The sequence below is a fragment of the Erinaceus europaeus genome, chromosome 23 (assembly GCF_950295315.1).
Source record: "Erinaceus europaeus chromosome 23, mEriEur2.1, whole genome shotgun sequence".
In the NCBI taxonomy this organism is placed as follows: Eukaryota; Metazoa; Chordata; class Mammalia; order Eulipotyphla; family Erinaceidae; genus Erinaceus; species Erinaceus europaeus.
The window spans coordinates 8,529,187-8,554,445 of record NC_080184.1 but is presented as its reverse complement, the minus strand read 5'-3'; the positions used below and the strand labels follow the sequence as shown (position 1 = coordinate 8,554,445).

The following is a 25,259-nucleotide window of genomic DNA, read 5'->3' as shown; positions in this document are numbered from 1 at the left end:
AACCTATAGCCAACATCAAACTCAATGGTGAAAAACCAGAAGCATTTCCACTCAGATCAGGAACTAGACAGGGCTGCCCACTATCACCATTACTATTCAACATAGTGTTGCAAGTTCTTGCCATAGCAATGAGGCAGGAGCAAGGAATTAAAGGCATACAGATTGGAATAGATGAAGTTAAACTCTCCCTATTTGCAGATGACATGATGGTATACATAGAAAAACCTAAGGAATCCAGCAAGAAGCTTTTGGAAATCATCAGGCAATGCAGTAAGGTGTCAGGCTACAAGATTAACATTCAAAAGTTAGTGGCATGGGAGTCAGGTGGTAGCGCAATGGGTTAAGCGCAAAGCTCAAGGACTGGCCTGAGGATCCCGGTTCAAGACCCCGGCTCCCCACCTGCAGGGGAGTTGCTTCACAGGTGGTGAAGCAGGTCCGTAGGTGTCTATCTTTCTCTCCCCCATTCTGTCTTCCCACCTCTCTCCATTTCTCTCTGTCCTATCCAACAACAACGACATCAATAACAACAACAATAAAACAACAAGGGCAACAAAAGGGAATAAATAATAATAATAAAAACTTTAAATAAAAAAAATTTTTAAAAAGTGGCATTCCTCTATGCAAACACTCAGTTAGAAGAAGATGAAATTCAGAAATCAATTCCTTTTACTATAGCAACAAAACAAATAAAATATCTAGGAATAAACCTAACGAAAGAAGTGAAAGACTTGTATATTGAAAAATATGAGTCACTACTCAAAGAAATTGAAAAAGACACGATTAAGTGGGTAGATATTGCATGTTCATGGGTTGGAAGAATTAGCATCATGAAAATGAATATACTGCCCGGAGCCATATACAAATTTAATGCTATCCCCATTAAAATCCCAACCACATTTTTTAGGAGAATAGAACAAATGTTACAAATGTTTATCTGGAACCAGAAAAGACCTAGAATTGCCAAACAATCTTGAGAAGAAAGAACAGAACTGGAGGCATCACACTCCCAGAAATTGTATTATAGGGCTGTTATCATCAAAACTGCTTGGTACAGGAACATGAATAGACACACTGACTAGTGGAATAGAACTGAGAGCCCAGGGGCAGGGGTAGGTAGCATAATGGTTATGCAAAGAGACTGTCATGCCTGAGGCTCCAAAGTCCCAGGTTCAGTCCCCTGTACCACCATAAGCCAGAGCTGAGTAGTGCTCTGGTAAAAAAAAAAAAAAAAAAAAAAAAAAGAATTGAGAGCCCAGAAGTAAGCTCCCACACCTATGGACATCTAATCTTTGACAAAGGTGCCCTATTAAATGGGGAAAGCAGAGTCTCTTCAACAAATGGTGTTGGAAAAAATGGGCTGAAACATGCAGAAGAATGAAACTATATTTCACCAAATACAAAAGTAAATTCCAAGTGGATCAAGGACTTGGATGTTAGACCACAAACTACCAGATACTTAGAGGAAAATATTGGCAGAATTTTTTTCCGCATAAATCTTACAGACCTCTTCAGTGAAACGAATCCAGTTACAAAGATGACTAAGGCAAGCATAAACCTATGGGACTACATCAAATTAAAAAGCTTCTGCACAGCAAAAGAAACCACTACCCAAACTAAGAGACTCCTCACAGGAGATCTTTACATGCCATACATCAGACAAGAATTTAATAACCAAAATACATAAAGAGTTTGCCAAAATCAACAACAAGAAAACAAATGACCCTATTTGAAAATGGGGAGAGGACCTGGACAGAATATTCACCACAGAAGAGATCCAAAAGGCCGAGAAACACATGAAAATATGCTCCAAGTCTCTGGTTGTCAGGGAAATGCAAATAAAGACAACAATGAGATATCACTTCACTCTTGTGAGAATGTCATACATCAGAAAAGGTAACAGCAACAAATGCTGGAGAGTTTGTGGGGTCAAAGGAACCCTCCTGCACTGCTGGTGGGAATGTCAATTGGTCCAACCTCTGTGGAGAAGTCTCAGAAGGCTAGAAATGGACCTACCCTATTACCCTGCAATTTCTCTCCTGGGGATATATCCTAAGGAACTCAACACAGCCATCCAAAAAGATCTGTGTACACATATGTTCTTGGCAGCACAATTTGTAATAGCCAAAACCTGGAAGCAACCCAGGTGTCCAACAAGAAATGAGTGGTTGAGTAAGTTGTGGTATATATACACAATGGAATACTACTCAGCTATAAAAAATGGTGACTTCACCATTTTCAGCTGATCTTGGATGGACTTTGAAAAATTCATGTTGACTGAAATAAGTCAGAAACAAAAGGATGAATATGGGATGATCTCACTGTCAGGCAGAAGTTGAAAAACAATATCAGAAGAGAAAATACAAGTAGAACCTGAACTGGAGTCGGTGTATTGCACCAAAGTAAAAGACTCTGGGGTGGTGAGGGGGAGAATACAGGTCCAAGAAGGATGACAGAGGTCCTAGTGAGGATTGTATTGTTATATGGGAAACTGGGGAATGGTATGCATGTACAAACTTTTGTATTTACTGTTGAATGTAAAACATTAATTCCACAATAAAGAAATTAAAAATTTTTTAAAAAGAAACTTCATTAGCTATGGAGCTGTTCCTTCTCTTCTCTCTCTCCATATGCCTCATCCTTTATCTAAAGAGAGAGAGAGAGAGAGAGGGAGAAAGAAGGAAATGAAGAAAGTCTTCTGTTGGGAAAAGAGAAGAGGAAAACAGAATGAATAGAAAAGAATGGCAATAGCATAAATAAATTAATATTCTATTTATTATTTTGGAAGAACATGTACTATTCCTAAATAGTAATGACATTTGGTCTGCAAAACAGTATAATTAGTATTTATCCATTGACTATGTAATTTCTAATAATGATATTTGATATTGTTAATTCAAAACACTAAGACAAATCCAGACAGATTTTCACTCATGGATGCATCTAACAAAATCAGGTTTAAACCTCTGAAGTGTGGGTTAGGGCTACCTAAAATGGAATATTTGTTTTTTAAAAGATCTACTTATGGATTAATGAGAAAGAGAGGGAGAGAGAGAGAGAGAGGAGACTGAGAGAATACCAAAGGATCAGTCTGACAAGTGGAATGCTAGGGATCAAAGTTAATAGGTCATGCTTGAGGTCCAACATTTTGGTCACCTTTTTTATTTGTTAAACCAGGTCACTTATTCAGCTTTACCCCATAGTGGTGCTGTGGATTGAACCTCCCCAACATCAGAAGGCTTTCATGGCACCAACCGTCAACATTATTTTGGAGTTCACTACCAGGTCCAAGCAAAGTTTAGGTTCACTCCACTCATCGCTGTCCCCAGTATGAGCCTGGAAAAGCCACAAAGAGAGTAGAAGCCCTGCTCTCACCTATCTTATTGGAAATGTCCGGGGATACCTTGGATGGAGGCCTCTGAGTCATTAACTGACTGCAGTTCTGCCTTTTCATCCCTACAGGGAATAGGTATACTGTTCACAAACAGGGAGGCTGGGCCAGAGAGGTAGCTCATGTGTGCTCATGTGTGCTATTTTGCTATGTCTGAGTCCCAAGTTCAAACCCAATCTCTACAACACTGAATGAAGATTTGCTGCTGTGGTATCTTTGTGTGTGTGTTTATTGCCTATCCATTCTTTTATTCATTTTTTACCACTTTAAAATTTTTATTTATTTATTTTTATTGATTTAATAATTACCAACAAAACCATAGGATAAGAGGGGTACAATTCCACACAGTTCCCACCACCAGAGTTTCCCACCCCATCCCCTCCATTGGAAGCTTTCCTGTTCTGTATCCCTCTGGGACTATAGATCCAGGATCACTGTGGGGTGCTGAAGGTAGAAGGTCTGGCTTCTATAACTCCTTCTTGTCTGGACATGGCTGTTGACAGATTTATCCACACCCCTAGCCTGTTTCTATCTTTCCCTAGGGGGGGCGGGAATCTGGAGAGGTGAAATTCCAGGACACATTGCTGAGGTTACCTGCCCAGGGAGGTCAGTTTGGCATCATGATATCATCTAAAACTTGGCGGCTCATTTATATCTTAATGTTTTTTCAGCCACCAAGTTGGAGATGCTACCTCAATACCAGCCTGACCTCCTTGGGCAGTGACCTCACCAATCTGTCCTGGAACTTTACCTTTCCAGAGCCCTGTGCCACTAGGGAAAGATAGGAACAGGCTAAGAGTATGGATTGATCTCCAATGCCCATTTTCAGCAGAGAAGCCGTTACAGAAGCCAGACCTTCTACCTTCTACACCCCATAATGACCCTGGGTCCATACTCCTAGAGGGATAAAGAATAGGAAAGCTATCAAAGGAGGGGATGGGATGTAGAACTGGTGGATTGTGTGGAATTATGCCCCTTTTATCTTATGGTCTTATCAATATTTCCATTTTATAAATAAAAATTATATAAATTAAAGAATAAAAAGAAACAGGCTGAGCACTAATTGACTAAAAAAGTTTCAGTGGTAAGAAAAACTTGTTTAATTTAGAAAGAAAGTACTCTATACAAATATGCACAGATACTGAAACACTTTGCACAACTCATAAATAAGACAATGATAAGATATAATCACTTTTGAATACTTAATCAAGGCTTTATTTATAAATCCTATCTTATTTATATTAAGATAAATCCACAACATCAAGTACATTAACCCCAACATATTCCACAGTCAAATAGTGCTAAGAAAACCTGTACAATGCCCGTAATCAATTCTTGACTCTGCCTCAGTAACAAATGTGGGCAGTCAAATGTGCTGGTTCACCTCAAATTACACGGGTATCTCATGGATGAAGTCTGTTTTGTGGTGCACGGGTGCCTGCACATGGGGCACGTAAGGGAATTCCTCAACCAACTATTCACACATTTCCCATGATAGAAGTGCATACATGGCAAAACTCGAATGCGGTCTCCAGGAACTATATGCAGTAGACAGATCCCACACTCCTCGATCATTTCCTCTGATGTCTCTCTTCTAGGACCATGCATTCTTTTACACAGTTTCTGTACAATGCTGCTTCTTTGAGTGACCTTAGCCTTTGTCTCTTGATCCAACTGTGATTCTGGTGAAGTCTGCAGGGGAAGGGACTGAGAGATTTCAAATGGAATTTGTTCCTCTGGTTGCAGCTCAGTTCTCTCCTCGTTGGCTTGCTGAGTACTGATCACGTTGTCACCAGAGGAGGAGCTGACGCAGTTTCCCATCCTTCGGTTTTTAAAGTCTCACCTTGTGGATTCTTCTTCTTCTTCTAGCGTTTGCCCCTCTTCCGCAGCCAGTCAACAGCGTCAGGTTGAGCCTGATGTAAAGTTTCGACCTCCCTTGTGGATTGATCTGAAAGGCCACACCACAGGAGTTGTTACAATTTCTTGTTGTCCTGGTTGGAAGGAAAAGCAAAGTGGCCGGTGGCGCAGCGGGTTAAGTGCACACAGTACCAAGCGCAAGGACACTAGCTCAAGGCTCCTGGTTCAAGTCCGTGGCTCCCCACCTGCAGGCGGGGACCTTTTCACAAACAGGTCTTCAGGTGTCTCTCTCCCCCTCTCCACTCAATTTCTCTCTGTCATATACAATTAAAAAGAAAATCCAAATGGAAGCGTGGAGCAGAGGATTCGTAGCTCTAGCGATAACCCTGGAGGCAAAAAAAAAAGTATTATTTCATACATTCATATTCACTTATGTATACTCTTTATTATTTAAAATCTGTTTTTGAAAGTGTATAACCAGGGTCATTAAACAGCTCATTTGTATGGTGGTTGCTTTGCCATATTGGCTGTCTTATACCTGATGCTAATTGCAAAAAAAAAAAAAAAAAGTGCTCTAAAATATAAGATCAATCACATTTCCCTTAACACATGAATTGACATGATAGAGATTGCAAGAGTGGGGGGAGCGGGTGGTAGCACCACGGGTTAAGCGCATATGGCTCGAAGCACAAGGACCCAATCTGGGTTGAGCCCGGGGCTCCCCAGATGTAGGGGGGTTGCTTCACAAGCAGTGAAGAAGATCTGTAGGTGTCCATCTTTCTCTCTCTCTTTCCCCTCTGTCTTCCCTAGATTTCTCTGTCCTATCCAACAGCAATAACAACAATGGCAACAAAAGAAAAAGTTTAACCTCCAGGAGCAGTGCTGACACTGAGCCCCAGCAATAACCCAGGAGGCAAAAAAAAAAAAAAAGATATTACAAGAAGTGAAGTGTTTGAGGTCTCAAGTTGTAAGCATACATAAAGTCCTGAGTTCCAGTCCCATCACTAAATATGTTCTTCTTCTTCTTCTAGCGTTTGCCCTTCTTCCGTAGCCAGTTAATGGCTTTGAAAGTGACTGGGATCCATGTGGATTCAGTCGGCTAGGAAGAATCGTCAGTTTCCCAATGAATGGGTACTCACGGGATGCACTCTGAATATATATTCCCTCATTAAATAAAGTAATTTTTACATTTTTTTCATTCTAAACCATTTTAAGTGATTTGAATGAAATGACAGGTCAGATCATCACAAACATTTTCAGATAAAATCCAATGACACGATAACAATTTTTAGGGTGGGGCATAGTATAATGCATAGTTATGCAAAGAGACTTTCATGCCTGAGGCCCTCAGATCCCAGGTTCAATCCCCACCAAAAGCCAGAGCTGAGCAGTGCTCTGGTAAAAAAAAAAAAAAAAAAGAAAGAAAGAAAGAAAGGAAAAGGGGGAAAAAAGAAAAAAGTATGGTCTGGGAGGTGGCACAGTGATAGGGCTTTGGACTTTCAAGCATGAGGTCACCAGTTTAATCCCCAGCAGCACATGTGCTAGAGTGTTGTCTGGTTCTTTCTCCTCCTGTCTTTCTCACAAATAAATAAAATCTTTAAAAAATAACTAACAATTTTATCTCCTGGTGAAATTGTCAGCAAAGACTCAAGAGATAGCTCACTGAGTAAAATGACTGACTTAACATGTGATAAGACCCAAGTTTGACCTTTGGCACCACATGCGAGATGCTAAGCGACTAGAGTATGGTCTATTATTCTCCCAGTCTGTCTCTCAGGCTAAATAATAAAGTGGCCCAAAGAAGTGAAATTATACACACAAGAGCCCCTGTTTCCATTAAGAAAGGGAAAAAAGGAAAGAGTCTTTGATACTTACTGTAGAAATATACAGGAGACAGCCAATCTCGTATTGATGTTCCTGTCACACAGCTCTGGAGTTAAGAGCCTCTACTTTTGCAGAGTAACCACTATTCCCATGGGGAGCTCTTTTTATAGATGGTTGACACACCTTAAGAATGTTGTCCAACCAATCTCAGAGGCCCCAGAGGTTATCTCATCAGTCAAAATGCAAAGGACCCACCCAGAATTAAGTGGGTTGCGATTAAGGTAAATCCCATCAAGCATGTCTGTTCTCTCCTAAACGGGTAAATAATGTCAATATAAATTTAAGAAAGTTTGATATTTATTTTAGGTCTATGTAACTATGCAAATAGAAACATTGGTGTTGGGAGGGGGAGATAGCTTAATGAATAGGTAAAAAGACTTTCCCAAAGACTCAGATTAAATCCCCTGCACCAATATACTCCGGAATTGAACAGTGTTCTGGTGAAAATATATAAAGGAGAGAAATACTGATGTTGAAACTATATTTTCTTTTTTTATTAGTGATTAAATATTGATTTACAAGATTATAAGATAACAGGGGAATAATTCCACACTGTTCCCACCACCAGAGTTCTGGGTCCCAGTTCCTTCCATTAGAAACTGCAGTAGTGGGAGTCGGGTGGTAGTGCAGTGATTAAGCGCATGTGGTTCAAAGCACAAGGACAGGTGTAGGATTCCCGGTTTGAGCCCCTAGCTCCCCACCTGCAGGGGAGTTGCTTCACAGGCGGTGAAGCAGGTCTGCAGGTATCTTTCTCTCCCCCTCTCTGTCTTCCCCTTCTCTCTCCATTTCTCTCTGTCTTATCCAACAATGAACGACATTAACAATAATAACCACAACAAGGCTACAACAACAAGGGCAACAAAGTGGGGGGGGAAGGATTCCAAGAGCAGTGGATTCATGTTGCAGGTACCAGCCCCAGCAATAACCCTGGAGGCAGAAAAAAAAAAAAAAAAGAAAAGAAACTGCAGTAGTTTTCCCAAGGTCAATTATATATATATATATATATATATATGTATCCTTTGTCCATTTTTTCTCTGACCCATGCTTCACTTCCTTTTTTAAAAAAATTATGAGTTATTAAAGATTAATTTATAAAATTACATGTCAACAGGGGTAGAATTCCACCAGTAAAGAGAGGGACACCTTTGGTGGGGGAACAGTGTTAATATACACTCCTATTAACTTATAGTCTTACAAATCACTATTTAATCTATATCAAAGGGGAAAATGGATTGAATGTCTCAAACATTCGATAGACCATATATGGCATATATATATATATATATGCATAGACCATAGCTCTGAGTATACATTCCTTCAGTCTAAATACTTAAGACTTTAAATTTGTAATCGGATTGAATATTAACAGTATGCTCAAATTGTTAATACATTTCTAATACATTATCTTTGAAATATTAAATCACTTACAAGCTTAGACCAGTGAGAACAGAAGCAACTGGTGGTGTCAATTTATAAGATACAGGTATATGGAAATCGCATTAAAGGAAATAAATTATGGTGAAGTCTTGTACAATACAGCAAATCCTAACAATGGGATTTTTCAAAGTCAAACAAATTTCCAAATAATTTGTTTATAATAATAACTATCTATTGCCTTTTTAAACCCTAAGACAGCAGGAAACTTCCCCATTCTCTATATAACCCATATTTATCCCACTCCTGGAACCTCTGGGGTGGGGCTTGCTTTCCTGCATGCTTCTCTCACTTCATACCAATTGATACTGCATCTGCTGATCTCAACCTAATCAATGCAGGCAGAACCACCTCTGTATATTTCAGCTGGGAATGCTCCAAGACCACAGAACATATTTACCCACCCAAATATCTGCCTTTCCAGGCAAGAAGGCCTGATGGCAAGAGAAACCTGACCAGGTTTTTTTTCCACACAATCCACCTCTTCAGGGCTTCCTGCCCAACAGTCTGGGTGCTGAATTCTCCCTGAGAGCCCTTGGCAAGAAAGCTTGCACTTAAATTCCAGTGTGTTGGGAGTTGGGCGATAGTAGTGGGTTAAGTGAAGGTGGCGCAAAGCGCAAGGAAGGATCCCGGTTCAAGCCCCCGGATCCCCGAAAGGGAGTCACTTCACAAATGGTGAAGCAGGTTTGTAGGTGTCTATCTTTCTCTTCCCCCTCTCTGTCTTCCCTAACTCTCTCCATTTCTCTCTGTCCTATCCAACAACGACAACATCAATAACAACAACAAGAATAACTACAACAATAAAACAACAAGGGCAACAAAAAGGGAATAAATAAGTATTAAAAAAAGATTCCAGTGTGTTCTGGGGTAATGGATTCACTGTGCAGGATTCTCTGACCGCCACACCCACACCCCACAATCTTGGTGGCAATACACAAAAGAAACAACAATAGCAACAGGAAATAAAGGAAATTTATCTAGCAGATGAGATAGGATCCGATCAATCCAACACTTACTCTATCTCTCCACAGGACCAACAGTTTCCTTAATAATCCCCAGCAGTGTGCTACTCAGTGTGCTGAACTCATGTGAGTACAGGCAAGGTGGAGATTCCATACCCAGGATCCTGAGTCAGACAAAGAGGAAGCTGGCAAAAGAGCTACTCTGCCACTCCTCACTTCTACAAACTGCTTCCAAAATCTGTCAGGGCAAGTCCTGTCCTCCCCCAGTCTCAGCCCCTGATGTGAACAGCATAAAAGTCACAGTCCACATACCCGTACAAATGCTAGAAAAACAACAGAACTGCAGTTAAGTCAAGCCAATAGTTTTTGGCAAGTTTCTGGATTTTCAGATTTACATCTGTCTTTAGTTGTCTGTGTTGGCATATACTCTCTACCATTCACTGGTCATCATTATTAGAGAAATATTTTCACCCAAATATCAACGAACTCATCGTGTCATATCCATTTCTCTAAACAATCTGACCAATGACTGAATTAAAACAATTAGAGTGAAATGAATATGATCATTAGTGTAAGTAAAACAATTTTGATTCATTAAATTATGATTAATCTCCTAACAAATTTCCTGATGTTATAGTATCTCTTTCAGGATTACTAATATATTGGTCTCAGTATCATGTTGGTGAATAATCCATTTCTTCTTTACTCTGGAAGGAAGGCAGTGTTGAACATCAAAGCCAGAAAGAACAGGATAAATATGGGATGATTTCACTCATGGACAGAAGTTCAGAAATAAGCAGAAAGGGGAAACACAAAGCAGAGCTTGGATTGGATTTGGTATATAAAGGATTCTGGGAGAGGGGGGAGGATTTCAGGTCCTAGTGCACTATGGTGGAGAAGGACCTAGACTTAGGGTGAGAGTGTTTTGCAGAAAATTGAAAATTTTGACACCTGTATGAAAAACTGTATGTACTATAAACCATTAATTCCTCCAGCGCTTTTTTAAAGTCTTGGCTTCTGAAAACCTCCAATGTATTGTCTTCTGGCCATGCAACTATGATTTCATATAGTCAAAACATTCACTATATTCCTGGGAGTTAGAGCTTTCTCTCGCTCCCTATCTTACTCTCCCCTCTCAATTTCTTTCTGTCCTATCTAAAAACCTCAAAAAACGGTCACAGGAGCAGTGGCTTCATAGTGCAGGCGCTGAGCCCCGATAATAACCCAGGAGGAAAAAATAATAATAAACAAATAAAACAACCCATATCTGCGACCTTGGGAGAACTACTGTAGCTTCCAATGAAGGGAATATGGATACAGAACTCTGTGGTCAGACTAACACTGTTGAGAAATCTGTTGCTAATCCTGTGAGTTTTCCTCTGTGACTCTGATTTCCTCTTGCAGTTTTTAGGATCCTTTCTTTACCCTTATTCCCTTTTATTTTAAATATGATGTGTCTCGGTATCTTTAGGTTTGGGTTAATTCTGTGTGGGACTCTGTGGGCTTCTTGAAACTTCATGTCCATTATATTGTTCTCCCCTTTCTTTTATGTCTTCCTCTGGTAAGCCAATAATTCAATAATTCTTTTGAGATCACCCTATAAGTCTCTGTTGCTATTTTCAGTATCTCTTAATCTTTTTAATTTTCTTACTTCTTAGTTTTTGCTAATTCATCCTCAATCTTGCTAATTCTGTTTTCTGTTTCAGTCATTCTCCTCTCTCTCTCTCCCCTCTTCTGTTTTCTTTAGCTTAACTATTTTGTTACCCTGTTCTGATACTGTTCAGTTAATTGTTCTCTTAGCTCAGCTATTTCAGCTTCCAACTCTCTAAAAAATCTCAAGATAATTAGTGTTTTCTTTCAGAGTCTCATTTACTATTTCCTCGTTTCTGATGATATTACTTTCAAAAGCTTTCCTCACTCCTGTAACTATTGCATCAATTAGTGTTTGGATGCTGTCCTCATTCTTATGTGCTTCTACGTTTTGGGGGGTTTTCATCTGCACTTTTCTCCTGGTTCTGCAATGTTTCTTCTGGGTTTAACCATTGCACATGGTGTGTTAGGAGGTCACTCTCTTAGTACTTTTCAATCCACTAATCACACTTGCCTGGATTGATTTGTGTCTAAGTAATGTTCACAGTCATAAATAATTAACAGTTGTTTCAATGTTATTTCAGTCCCCGAGCTGAAGCAAAAAGGCTGTTAAACCTTCTTATGTTATCTATTTTCCCTAAAGGTAATGGGAGCCTGAGGGCTTTTTAACTATAAATAGGATTTTAGGCTTAATCACTCACAGGTATCACCAAAAGGTAAAATAGGGTGGGCAATAGATAGCACAGTAGTTATGCAAAGTGTCTCCGACACCCTCAGGGTACAACACCCTGGTCCTAATCTCTGCTCTATCCCCAGCCCGAGTGTTGTGGGCTCCAGGCAAGTAAGACAACCAAAGTCTAACTATGAGAGTCTTTATTTCCTGGCCAGGGGCTGTCTCTCAGACAAAGAGAGAGGGGCAGCAGCCCTTGTTACACAGCTGGTTATAAAGGCAAAAATCACAACTTCCACAAGCAAGCAGGGTACAGAAGCTAATATAGGCAGTTAATTTTAGAGCTCCAGGGAGTCGGGCTGTAGCGCAGCGGGTTAAGTGCACGTGGCGCCAAGCACAAGGACCAGAGTAAGGATCTCAGTTCGAGCCCCCGGCTCCCCACCTGCAGGGGAGTCGCTTCACAGGCGGTGAGGCAGGTCTGCAGGTGTCTATCTTTCTCCCCCCCTGTGTCTTCCCCTCCTCTCTCCATTTCTCTCTGTTCTATCCAACAACAACATCAATAACAACAACAATAATAACTACAACAATAAAACAACAAGGCCAACAAAAGGGAATAAATATTTGAAAAAAAATTTATTAAAAAAAAATTTTTAGAACTCCCCCTTTTGACCCTCTACACCTTTTCAGAGATATCCACACCCGCTACTCCCTCTTTCTTAAGAGTATTTTATACATGGGCTGGTACTCTTGTGGGGCAAGAATTTCCCTTGAACTGTCTGATACTGACAGGGTCTCTGGGGGGGCAAGATGGAGCTCCTTAGGTCAAGCCCTTCCAAGAGCCAAGACAAGCAGTTCTCTGTGGCCTTACGTTTCTGAAAAAACGAAAAACAAAAAAAACCCCTTTGATTTCTGAAGGTATTATTCACCCCTTTCCCTAATTTATCAGGAGAACAATGTGAAAAGGCTGTCCAGCAATATAGCCTCACCTCCTGACCATGGGGGCTGTAGTTTTCCTCCCAAATCACCCCGCCAGTTCTCAGCCCACCCCCCCCCCCATCAGTATTGGGCTTCCATGCTGCTGTTCCAGCCCCAAAGGGCCAACAGCCATGGCACCAACAGTAGTAAATTGATGAGGTTTAGGTGATCTTCTCCCTCCAGCAGTCTTTTTGTTGATAAAACTCAGACCAGAAGTGATATGTCAACAGTCAAACTGCTGCACTGATACCAGTTGCTCCTGAGTAGATACGTTCTTTAGACCCAGGAATTTCTCCTTAAGCCCCTTTCAGTCCATGAGCCACATGTGTACTCGCCCCTGGCTTGGAGGCTGAAGTAATCCTAGTCCTGTCTTGTGTTCTCAGGCGACCTTCTTTGCTATTCCTAAAAACACAACATATGCAGGACCCAAGTTATTGTCTGGGGAGATGATGTCATGGCTGGAAAATGGGCTAGAAAGCTGGATCAGGGAAGAAAGTAGCTCCCAAATATGGGAAAGGTGTATAAATATTGCTGACTGTAGACCCCATGTGGGAAACAGTACAAAACACACTCTGTCTACACTTTAATAAAACAAGGACTGAGACACCGAGAGTCATGAGCAAGGGAAAAGTTATATATATATATATATATATATATATATATCATATATCTATATGTTATGCCAGGAAGTTCGAGTCCCAATCTCACGCAAAGAAGACCAGAATCACATGCGATAGCAAGAGCCTTTATTAGCCTTCTGCCCAGGCAGTCCGAGCAGAGCGGCAGCCATGGCCATAGCCGTGTGCTAACCGATGGCCGTCAGCCTCCACAAGGGCCACAAGGTGACCAATAACGTGAGCCAGCCGAAGCACAGCCACTAGCGTGGGCGCCTCACCAAGCACACCAAGTTGGTGTGGGACATGATCCGCCAGGTGAGCGGCTTCGCCCCGTGTGAGCACCGTGCCATGGAGCTGCTCAAGGTCTCCAAGGGCAAGCGCGCTCAAGTTCATCAAGAAGCAGGTCGGGACCCACATCCGCGCCAAGAGGAAGTGCGAGGAGCTGAGCAACGTGCTGGCTGCCATGTGCAAGGTGGCGGCCAAGAAGGACTGAGCCGTGGAGTCGTTTCAGCTCAGTGGAAAGTCTTGGCCATGCCAAGACTGAGGTTGGGGTTTATACGACCACTCCTAAGTTAAGACTCCTTAAGGTCCCCCGAGGGGCCCGGCCAGGTGAGCACAGTCGATTGTCACCCCTCGGGTGCCAGTTTTTTTTTCACCCCTATATTTCTAGTCCTGTCATGGGTTCCACCTCATCCAAGGGGCAGCCAGATCCCTCCCTTGAATCCTTGCGTATTTTACTTAAGAGTCGAGGATTGACTCTTTCTGATAATCAAGCCCTTCAGGCCTGGGGGTGCCTACTCAAGTTCGCCCCTTGGCTTCCTATCGCCAACCTCTTCGACTGGGACACCTGGGACTGAGTAGAACAACTGATCACTCGGGCCCAGGTTGACCAAGGAGAGATTCCCCCTCTCGGGGTACTCCCTACTATCTCAGCTCCAAAAAGCTGCTTTCCACCCAGGCCTCCCAAGGAAACCAAAGAAAGACAGCCACAAAAGGAGACAGAGATTAAGACTGATCCAAAATAGTTGCACCCGATAAATTGCCCCCACTTTCCTCAGAGCCCCTGTACCCCTCTTTAGACCCCTTTGGTTGTGCTCCCTGGCCTGACATTAAGCCCTGTTCCTCCAAGTCCCCGACTCCTGAGTCGCTCACTAACCCTTTCTTCACTCCTGGTCCCTTGCCTTCAGTGCCCCCTCCCTATATGAGAGGGGCCTTTGGCTTAGGAGAAACTCCCCACCTTTACCCTGTCAGTCTTAATCCCGGGGGTAACAGACCAGCCACCTGGTATCCCTGGGACCTCAGAGAATTAAAAGGACTAAAAAAGGCTGTGGCCGAAGACGGACCCAGCTCACCCTGGGCAGATACTATTCTTGAGGGCCTAGCCCACCAGGCCTGCATCACCCGGGATTGGAAAGAATTGGCTAAAGCTGTCCTGCCTGGGCCCACATTTCTTAAATTTCTGGCCTATTTTAATGAAGAGTGCCGAGCCCAGGGAGAAAGAAACCAAAATGCCCAACCCCCCATCCCTATCACCGTTGGCGTGCTCTCTGGCACCTCTGACCAATTTGCCATGGGTGCCCAACAGGCAGCTATTCCCCCCCCCCTTATCAAGATCAAATTAGAGCCATTGGCCTCACAGCCTGGCGAAAGCTCGATGAGGGACCCACTGAATCCCCCAAAGCAGGCATTAATCAGAACAGTGAGGACCTCCCCTCCTTTATCGATAGGGTCCAGGAGAGCTTGCAAAGAAAATTTCCAGCAGGTGAACTTAGGGACCGCTTTGTCAGATCATTGGTTTGGGACGGCATGAACGCTGACCATAAACTTGCCTGTGCCAGGCTGCACCAGCAGAGTCTTGATTGTTGGATTATTGCCGCCAGAGATGTTGGCTCTTCCTCTCACCAGACTAGGGCCTTGGCAGCCGCTCTTAAAGAGGCCCATAAAGAAGATATAGCCGTCCTAGTTAATACCCTCCAACAAACTTCAACTAGCAAAGGGCGCACTTGCTTTGGTTGTGGCAGAGAGGGCCACTTTAAGCAAGAGTGCCCTAACCAGGCAAACCCCCCCCAACCAATTCACTGGGGGGTCTCACACACCCTGCCCCAAGTGCAAAAAGGGCTTTCATTGGGCCCAAGATTGCAAAACTAAATTCAGTCTCAAAGGCCAACCTTTAAACTCCCTCAGGGGCCGTCCCCAGCCCTGTTAAACAAAGGGAGGGGTCATGTCAGGGCCCACTGGACTGTCCCTCTAGTTCCCAGACTTAGACCTAAAATGACCCTTACCATAGGAGAAAAAACCTTCAGGTTCCACATTGACACTGGAGCCGACTGGACAGTTATCCGAAAGGAGGAGGTTCCCCCTTCCTGGCAGTTGTTCCCCGGACCCCCTCTATTGGGAGTGGGAGGGCAGTCCACGTCATGGGAAACCTCCACCTGGCTCCCTTGGGCTGATCACGAAGGCAATCATGGAGAGGTGCGTCCCTTGGTGGTCTCTGGCCTTACAGCCAATCTCTTGGGCCAGGACATCCTTGGAGAAGCCGAGGCATTCCTTACAACAGACCACAAGAGATTCTATTATGACCTCTTACATGACGAGGAGTATCAACAGTCCTTTGAACAGGGAAAGAAGATTTTCCCTAACTACAGGGGAGATCCCCATTTTGAGAAACTTCGCAAGTCCTCACTGCCGTTTCACCCCCAATCCTAAGGGGCACTGCTCGCCCGCTGGTACCAAAAATTCAGTGGAAGCCGGGAGACCCCATATGGGTTGAGCAGTGGCCTCTTCCAACCCCAAAATTACAACAATTACGTCAACTGGTCCAACAACAGCTAGAACTGGGTCAGGTGAGGACTTCTACCAGCCCTTGGAATTCCCCCGTCTTTGTGATTAAAAAAGCAAATGGCTCATGGAGGCTCTTACATGATCTAAGAAAGATTAATGAAAGAATGGTCCTCCTTAGGACCCCTCAAAGAGGGCTACCCTGGATGCCAGAAATTCCCAGTTCATATCATTTGACCATAATTGATATTAAAGATTGTTTTTTCTCCATCCCCCTACACCCTGATGACTGCAGTAAATTTGCCTTCTCTATCCCCTCCACCAACTTTGGGGAACCTGACTCCCATTTTGAGTGGACTGTCCTGCCACAGGGCATGGCTAACAGTCCACCAATCTGCCAGTATTATATGCACTCCATTTTTTCTGCCCTCCAAAAAGACTCTGATGTCCTGTTCTACATTTATATGGACGACATCATCCTGGGAGCCCCTAACCCTGCCGCCATCCATAAGCTCACTGCTCAGTGTCTCTCTATCCTTAAACAAAACCATTTCCAGATAGCCCCTGAAAAAATACAAAAGATACCCCCTTTTAAGATTCTTGGATCTATACTATGCTTAGATTCGGTCTCCCCAGTCAAACCTCAGCTCCAGATCCAGGGCTCTTATACCCTCCCTCAGCTGCAAAAGCTGTTGGGGGAAATTAACTGGTTGAGATCTTGGATTCCCATCACTACCGAAGAGCTTCTCCCCCTCTATGACCTCCTAAGAGATGGTGATCTCTCCTCCAATATACCCCTGGGGGCTGATAACCTAGAGCTGCTTGCCAGGGTCCAGGCCGCCATTGATTCAGTGGTTCTTAAACGCTATGACCCCAGTCTGCCCCTCATCCTTTACATTCTCCCTGGAAAAACATTGTTCACCACCCTGCTCGGTCAAAACAGTGAACCTGTTCATTGGGTTCATCTTTCTGTGGGAGGGGTCCCCCCAAGTCTATTCCATGACCGACCAAATAGCTGATTGTATTGTTAAGGGTATGGACCTTTCTGTCTGACTCTGGGGTCAAACCTTCATCTCTTATCACCCCGTTCAAAAATACTGATTTCCTCTGGTTACAGAGGAACCATGGCCGGATTGCCCTGGTTCTAGAAGGCTTTCTTGGAAATATAGACTGTCACTATGGGCCTTACAAATGGATGAGCTCCTTTTCTAGACTTGAGTGGAGGCCTCCCCGTCTCTTCCTCTCCCAGCCGGACCCTGATTATCTCACCATCTTTACTGATGGAGGGCACTCGGGATCCTCCATAGTTATTTTTCCTCCCCCTAGACGAGACAATCCGGCCACACCCATAAAGACAGATGTTCACACTGTCGAGGGGTTGGCTCAGTTCAAAGAATTGTACGCAGTTGTCATGGCACTCAATGCCATGCCTGAGTCATTTAACCTATTTTCTTATAGTCTTTATGTTGTCAACCTACTACCCAATCTGGTAGAGGCCCATATCAGGCTTGACTCCAATCCCATTACTCCCTTGATGATCCAGACCCAAAACTTGCTTAAGCAAAGAATAAAACCCCTGTTCATCCAACATCTTCAGGGACACCAAGGCCTTCCAGGACTCCTATCCTGAGGAAACTACATTGCTGACCAATTGGCCTCTACATTACAATTTCACACCATCTCTGAGGCCACATGGTTTCATTCCTTAACACATCTCAACTGGAGAGGCCTCCACCATAGGTTCCCGTGTATCCCCACAAGAGACCTCAAAAAAATAGTGCGCACCTGCAAGTCCTGTCAGCCCTTTCTACAGGTGCCCCCTCTTCAGACCATGGGAAGTAACCCCTGGGGGCTCTGTCCTAATCATTTGTGGCAAACTGACGTTACCCACTATCCTCCTTTTGGAAAACTCAAATATATCTTTTTGACAATTGATACCTTCTCCCGCACATGCTGGGCATTTGCTCACTCTGGAGAAAAATCTAAACATGCTATCAGTCACATGCTTCAGTGCTTTGCCATCCTTGGGTGGCCCGTGCTTTGTCAGAAAATCCTTTTCACAGTTTCTCCACGCATGGGGAATTTCCCACACTACAGGCATCCCGTACAACCCCAGAGGACAGGCAATTGTTGAAAGACAAAACCAGGCCCTCAAATCTCAATTACAAAAACAAAAGGGGGGGAGTCGGGCTATAGCGCAGCGGGTTAAGCGCAGGTGGCGCAAAGCACAAGGACCGGCATAAGGATCCCGGTTCGAACCCCGGCTCCCCACCTGCAGGGGAGTCGCTTCACAGGCGGTGAAGCAGGTCTGCAGGTGTCTATCTTTCTCTCCTCCTCTCTGTCTTCCCCTCCCTCTCTCCATTTCTCTCTGTCCTATCCAACAACGACAACAACAATAAAAACTAGAACAATAAAACAACAAGGGCAACAAAAGGGAATAAATAAATTAAATAAATATAAAAAAGGGGGAGTCCCTACCCCCACATGACCAACTAAAAAAGGCATTATTCACCTTGAATATATTAAATTTTTCAAAATAAAAATTTAGTCCTCAGCTACCCCCCTTCCAGAAACATTGGGCCCCCTCCATCTCATATAGCTCAATCTGGGTCTGGTGGAAAGACCCACTCACTGGAGCCTGGAGAGGGCCAGACCCACTTCTCACAGCAGGTAGAGGATTCAGATGAGTGTTCCCCCAAAATGAAAAAAGACCAATATGGACACCGGCCAGAAATATAAAATATTTGCCCCAACAGGAGGATGATGACAATGATCTTTCCAGGGTAGCTCTTGGCCCTGAGACTCTCCCCTCTGCTTCCTCCACAGAATTCTTAGGAGAAAATGAAGGCCTGTCGTATGCTTTACATTGGTTTGTTCTAGCCCTCCCCCGCCAAGAGAATTAGATCAGTCCAGTTAATTTCGCAGGCCCGCTTGGGCCCGCCCCAAGGAACCCCAGGAGAGGGTTCCTGAGTTCGAGAGTTGGAGAGTAAGAGAGAGTGTTTGTGCCGCCGCAAAGAGACAGCAGAGTTCTGTTTGGTGATTAGTTTGTCTTAGTTTATGAATCGTTGTTCCTAAATAAAGAAATACAGCTTCCCTGACCAGCCGTTGTCTCTGCGTCTCTGTTACCCGCTGTGAAGCTACTCGGCCAGCAAGAGCTTACGAATTTTATCAACAAAGGCCCTCCTGTTGATCGTGATGATGATACTCCCCAAGATGTGTGGTCCTACAAAATCGTAGGGGATTAGATGTGCTTACAACAGAGAAGGGAGGCTTTTGTTTGTTCTTACAGGAAAAGTGCTGTTTCTATGCCAACCGGTCTGGGATCGTCCAAGACAAGATAAAGAAGCTTCAAGAAGATCTAGAAAAAAGGAGGAGAGAGTTCCAAGACAGCCCCCTGTGGACTGGCCTCCATGGCCTGCTACCCTATTTCCTCCCCTTTCTAGGCCCCCTCCTTCTCCTTCTCCTCCTCTTGACCATGGGGCCTTACTTGCTCAATAAAAGTGCACAGTTTATCCAGCAAAGGCTCGAGGAAATATGGCTTCACCAAGTTAAGGTCCACTACCACAGACTCAGGACTCTGGAGCCTGAAGGCTACGAACCCTCCCCGGCACTCCAGTTGACCAATGATGGGTAAGATCACTGGCATGGTGACAACCTAAGACAGGAGCTATGCGACCTGGCATTACAAAAACAGAAGGGGGAGATGTTGGGACCTGCTTGGCCTTGATCTAGGCCCATCAGACACTCCCTAAGCCTGGCTCGAGTTTCGCTGATGGTCACTAACTTCCTCAGAGTGACACAGCACTTCCTGTGAGCCGTGCCATGCCTGAATTCACCTCTGCCCTCCAACTGATGATGTGTAAAGAGCATAGGCCCCACGATGGTGACGCCACCTCACACCACCTCTAACGTCATCTCACCCTATCTTTCCAGCCCCCCCCCACCTATAAAGAATGGCCTTTTCCTCAATAAAGTGAGTCACTGCCTTAACAGAACTCCCGACTCGGTGTCTTTTCTTTTCTCAAGTCGTTGACACTCTCCCTCCCACTCAGCTCCAAAAGGGGGGTCCAGCTGGTCCAGATCTCCCTCCTCGCAACTACCTGTTGGGGAGAACCCGATAGCTGGGAAGCAATTACAGAAGCCAGAAGCCAGACCTTCCACCTTCTGCACCCCATAATGACCCTGGGTCCATACTCCTAGAGGGATAAAGAATAGGAAAGCTTTCAGGGGATGGGATGGGATATGGGTTTCTGGTGGTGGTAATTGTGTGGTATTGTACCCCTTTTATCCCATGGTTTTGTCAGTGTTTCCTTTTTAAGACAGTCATTAACAAAAATATATACAACATATAATACTTAATCAAATAGTTTCTAGTTAGACCTAGATGCCCTCCTCACCTACTTTCTATTTCACTTCCCTTTAAGGCTAACCTTGTCAGACAAAGAAAGTACTATAAAAGCTGGACAAGGGCAATTGGTCCAACCTCTGTGGAGAACAGTCTGGAGAACTCTCAGGAGACTAGAAATGGACCTACCCTATGATCCTGCAATTCCTAAGGAACACAACACACCCATCCAGAAAGATCTGTGTACACATATATACTTAGCAGCACAATTTGTAATAGCCAAAACCTGGAAGCAACCCAGGTAACCAACAACAGGTGAGTGGCTGAGCAAGTTTTGGTATATATACACAATGGAATACTACTCAGCTATAAAAAATGGTGACTTCACCATTTTCAGCCAATCTTGGATGGACCTTGAAACATTCATGTTAAGTGAAATAAGTCAGAAACAGAAGGATGAATATGGGATAATCTCATTGTCAGGCAGAAGTTTAAAACAAGATCAGAAAACACAAGTAGAACCTGAAATGGAATTGACGTATTGCACTAAAGTAAAAGTCTCGGGGGGGGGGGGGGGTAGAATACAGGTCCTTCAGAGGACCTAGTGGGGGTTGTATTGTTATATTAAAAACTGAGGAATGTTATGCATGTACAAACTATTGTATTTATTGTCAAACGTAAAACATTAATTCCCCAATAAAGAAATTTAAAAAAAGTTGGACAAGGGAAAGAGACCAGCATACTTTAGTGATAGCTCTTCTGGTCATTATCAGGCCATATCACCATACAGGGCCCTAGTCAGGGAATCCTGAGATTCTCACATAGACCTCTCACAGATCCATCTTTCCACCATCGTTGGTCAGCTCCATCAGGAATAGCATCTTATGGGCATCTACAGGACATTGTCCTTAATGTGGGTCAACATTGGTAGGGATTGCCACACTCTCTGAAGAGAGTCTGGGAGGACATGTCCTTCCGCCCAAGGGAAATGTGTCCTGAAATGAGTGCAGCCTATAATGTTCCTAGATATGACCATGGAATGTGAACTCAGACCTACAGGGTTATATAGACTCTTGTCCTGAATATCAGCCCCAGATCAGATTGGTGGGGTTTACAGTAATTATATTATTTTTTGCAGGTTTGGAAGCTCCTTTTATGACAGGGTCCCCACTTCCTTAACATAACTAAATCCATCTTGACTTGAATCTGAACCTGTGCAACTGCTTGACTTGCCAACAAGAAGTAGATCTTAGTGTTCTTCTTCTAGCGTTTGCCCTTCTTCTGTAGCCAGTCAACAGCATCAGGTTGAGCCTGATGTAAAGTTTTGAGACCTCCTTTGAATCTGGAGAGGTGGCAGTCGTTGACTATGTGGGTCATAGTCTGTCTGGAGCCGCAGGGGCAGTTCAGGTCATCTCTGGCTCCCCAGCGATGGAACATAGCGGCGCACCGGCCATGGCCTGTTCGATAGCGATTGAGGAGGGCCCCATCATAATGTGCTAGGTCAAAGCCGGGTTGATGCTTGCAGGGGTCTGTGATGAGGTGTTTGTTCTTGACCTCAGCTGACTGCCAACTCTGTTTCCAAGAGACTGGAACAGAGAAGTTCAGTGTAGGCGTAGGGGACCAGATTGGGTGATGAGACGTCAAGCGTTGGACAGAGTGGGCGAAGATATCCGCATATATTGGCAGGTCCGGTCGAGTGTAGACGTGGGAAATGAACTTAGATGATCCCGACAAATATCTGGTGGGGCGATGTTGCTAAGAACTGGCAGCCATGGAACCGGGATGCATTGGATCGACCTTCCCGTGGTGCATCTCGTGAGTACCCATTCATTGGGGAAACTGATGATCCTTCTTAGCCGACTGAATCCACATGGATCCCAGTCACTTTCAAAGCCAGCAACAAGCAGCTCCTGACAGCTTTCAAGCTGTTGGTCCTGCTCTTCGAGTCCTCCAACTTAATGTTGACGGGCTGTCCTTTGCCAAACGCGTTCTTATTGGTCAATTGGCGATACAGCATCAGGCAGATGTTATCTGCCTACAAGAAACACATATAGCAGTTGATTAAGCTGCTTGATTCACCATCAGTGGATTCGATTTAATATGCTATAATCTCCATCCTAAACACGGCCGAGCCATCTATGCCAAATCGTGTCTTGCGGACGTTTACCATACGGCCTCTTCGACCTTCTACGACTCCATTACTATTGGAACTATTCAGCTCGTCAACGTATATAAGCCTCCCAGTGCCTCATGGGATAATGAGGTCCTGCCTATCCCGAATCACCCAGCCGTTTAAGTTGGAGACTTTAATAGTAATCACCAATACGGGATATTCCTCCACTCGTGCTGACGGCTCTATCTTAGCCGACTGGGCTTCAGCGAATGACCTCTCCCTATTATACGATCCCAAACAGCCAGGCTCTTTTCACAGTGCTAGATGGAATAAAGACTTGTCACTCGACCTGTACTGGATTAGCACAGTCAATGGCCAAGCCTTTCCCGCTACAAGACACGTTCTCAAGATATTCCCGCACTGTCATCACCGCCCAGATATCATCCACATTGGTCTCCAGCTCCCACTGATTCTGTGCTCAGAGAAACTAAGATGGAACTTTCGGAAAGCAAACTGGCGTCTGTTCAGTGATCTTACCAACAAATCTATTCCTGCAATTCCAATTAACTCTATCCCCTCTGAAGATTCCTACAGGTGCTTCCGCCAAGCCATCTTCAAAGCAGCTTCCCAAGCCATTCCTCGTGGGAGACGTGCTAACTATATGCCTTGTCTTGATGCTGAATGCGAGCAACTACTAAAGCAGGATGATGAGTCGGGCGACCCAGATGTGGCTGACCATCTCATTGCCTCCCTGGATGCAGCACGCCAAGCCCGCTGGCAACAACTCACGGAAAGTCTGAACTTCACCCACTCAAGTAGGAAGGCCTGGAAGCTTCTTTATAGTCTGGGTACCGGTAGCCAACCCCCTTCCGTCTCCCATCCTCCCGTATCTGCAAACTCAGTGGCCAGTCACCTAACTCAAGTTGGACGAGCTAAGATCGACCCAGTCTGGAAAAGAGAAATTTCCCACGAGTGGTCATCCCACTTCCGGTTATCTTGTCCATCTCCAAAACTCTCTCCCTTTACATTTCTATAAAAAAATCAGACAGTAGTAATTATATTTTAAGAAAAATTAAGTTAATGGGGGAGCAGGCAACAGTGCACCTGGTTAAGCTTTCACACTGCTGTGTTCAAAGACCCATATTCAAACCTCTGGTCCCCACCTGTAAGGGGAAAGCTTCATGAGTGGTGAAATAGGGCTGCAGGTGTCTGTCTCTCCCATTCTATCCCCATTGCCTCATTCAATGTCTCTTGTCTCTATCCAATAATAAGTAAATAAAATTATTTATAAAAAAAATCAGGCTGTCTGGGGTCAGGCAGTAGTGCAGCAGGTTAAGCACACTTGGCGCAAAGCACAAGGACCAGCATAAGGATCCCGGTTCCCCACCTACAGAGGAGTCACTTCACAGGTGGTGGAGCAGGTCTGCAAGTGTCTATCTTTCTCTTCCCTTCTCTGTCTTCCCCTCCTCTCTCCATTTCTCTCTGTTCTATCCAACAACAAATGACATCAACAACAATAATAGCCACAACAAGGCTACAACAACAAGGGCAACACAAGGGGGGGAAGGCCTCCAGGAGCAGTGGATTCATGGTGTAGGCACCGAGCCCCAGCAATAACTCTGGAAGCAAAAAAAAAAAAAAAAAGTCAGGCTGTTTGGTAGTTCACCTGGTTAAGTGCACACACTATAGTGCAGAAAGACAGATTCAAGTCCCTGGTCCCCACTTGCAGGGGGAAAGCTTCACAAGTGGTGATGCATGGCTGCAGGTGTAGCTCTATCTCCTTCTCTATCTCCCCCACTCCTCTCAATTTCTCTATGTCTCTATCCAATAATAAATAAAATTTAAAAAATTTAGTTAATATTATTAGGAAAAAATGGTATACATGGGGGTGGCACATCCAGTTAAGCAAACATATTACCAAGTACAAGGACCTGCTTTCAAGGCCCCACCTGCAGGGGGTCCACTTCAACAGGGGGGGAATCAGGTCTGTACTTGTCAATCTTTCTCTTCCTCTATCTCTTCATCCTCTCTCAATTTCTTTTTTCCTAATAAAAATTTAAAAAAGGAAAAATGGCCACCAGAAAAAAAAGGTGTACATAAACAATCACAAGTGCAGTAATTTATTATACATATATAATCACAAAACTGATAGACATTTTTAATATACTAGAAAAAATTACTACCAAACACAGTGGAAGCTTCACAACTACAGCAGTGCTGTGATCTCTCTCTCTGTTACCCTACTCTGACTCATAGTATATGTGGAAAAAGAAAATATTAACATATTAACACAGGGGAACCATGTGGGCACCAATTTTCAGAGGAGTCCATAGGTAGATAGTCCATAGGTCCTTTCTCAGGTGGGGCGGTATGTTTTATAGCGCATGTGACTCTCACCTTTGTTTACTCCTTTGCTGGTGTTCCTGTTGTTCAATAAAATGATCTTCCTGCAATTTTCCTAAAATGTAAAGAAATATAATAATAGACATCATAGAAATATTTAAATTATTGATCCGTTGTTAGTTACAATCATAACCTACTTGCTTAACAGTCTCTCCTTTTCCATATTCACTTAAGAGAACATTGGTGGACAAAAAAAGAAACGGCTCTCTAATGGACAAATGAAAGATTATTATATTTTTATTT

At 43.9% G+C, this 25,259-nt stretch overlaps 1 protein-coding gene and 1 pseudogene across 1 annotated transcript in view; both read left to right on the top strand.

Moving 5' to 3' along the window:
- The window catches only part of LOC107523444 (zinc finger protein 709-like), a 511,405-nt gene that overhangs the window by 359,082 nt on the left and 127,064 nt on the right, over positions 1 to 25,259 (top strand). The window lies entirely within an intron of this gene.
- On the top strand, positions 13,549 to 13,870 carry LOC103123875 (large ribosomal subunit protein eL36-like; annotated as a pseudogene).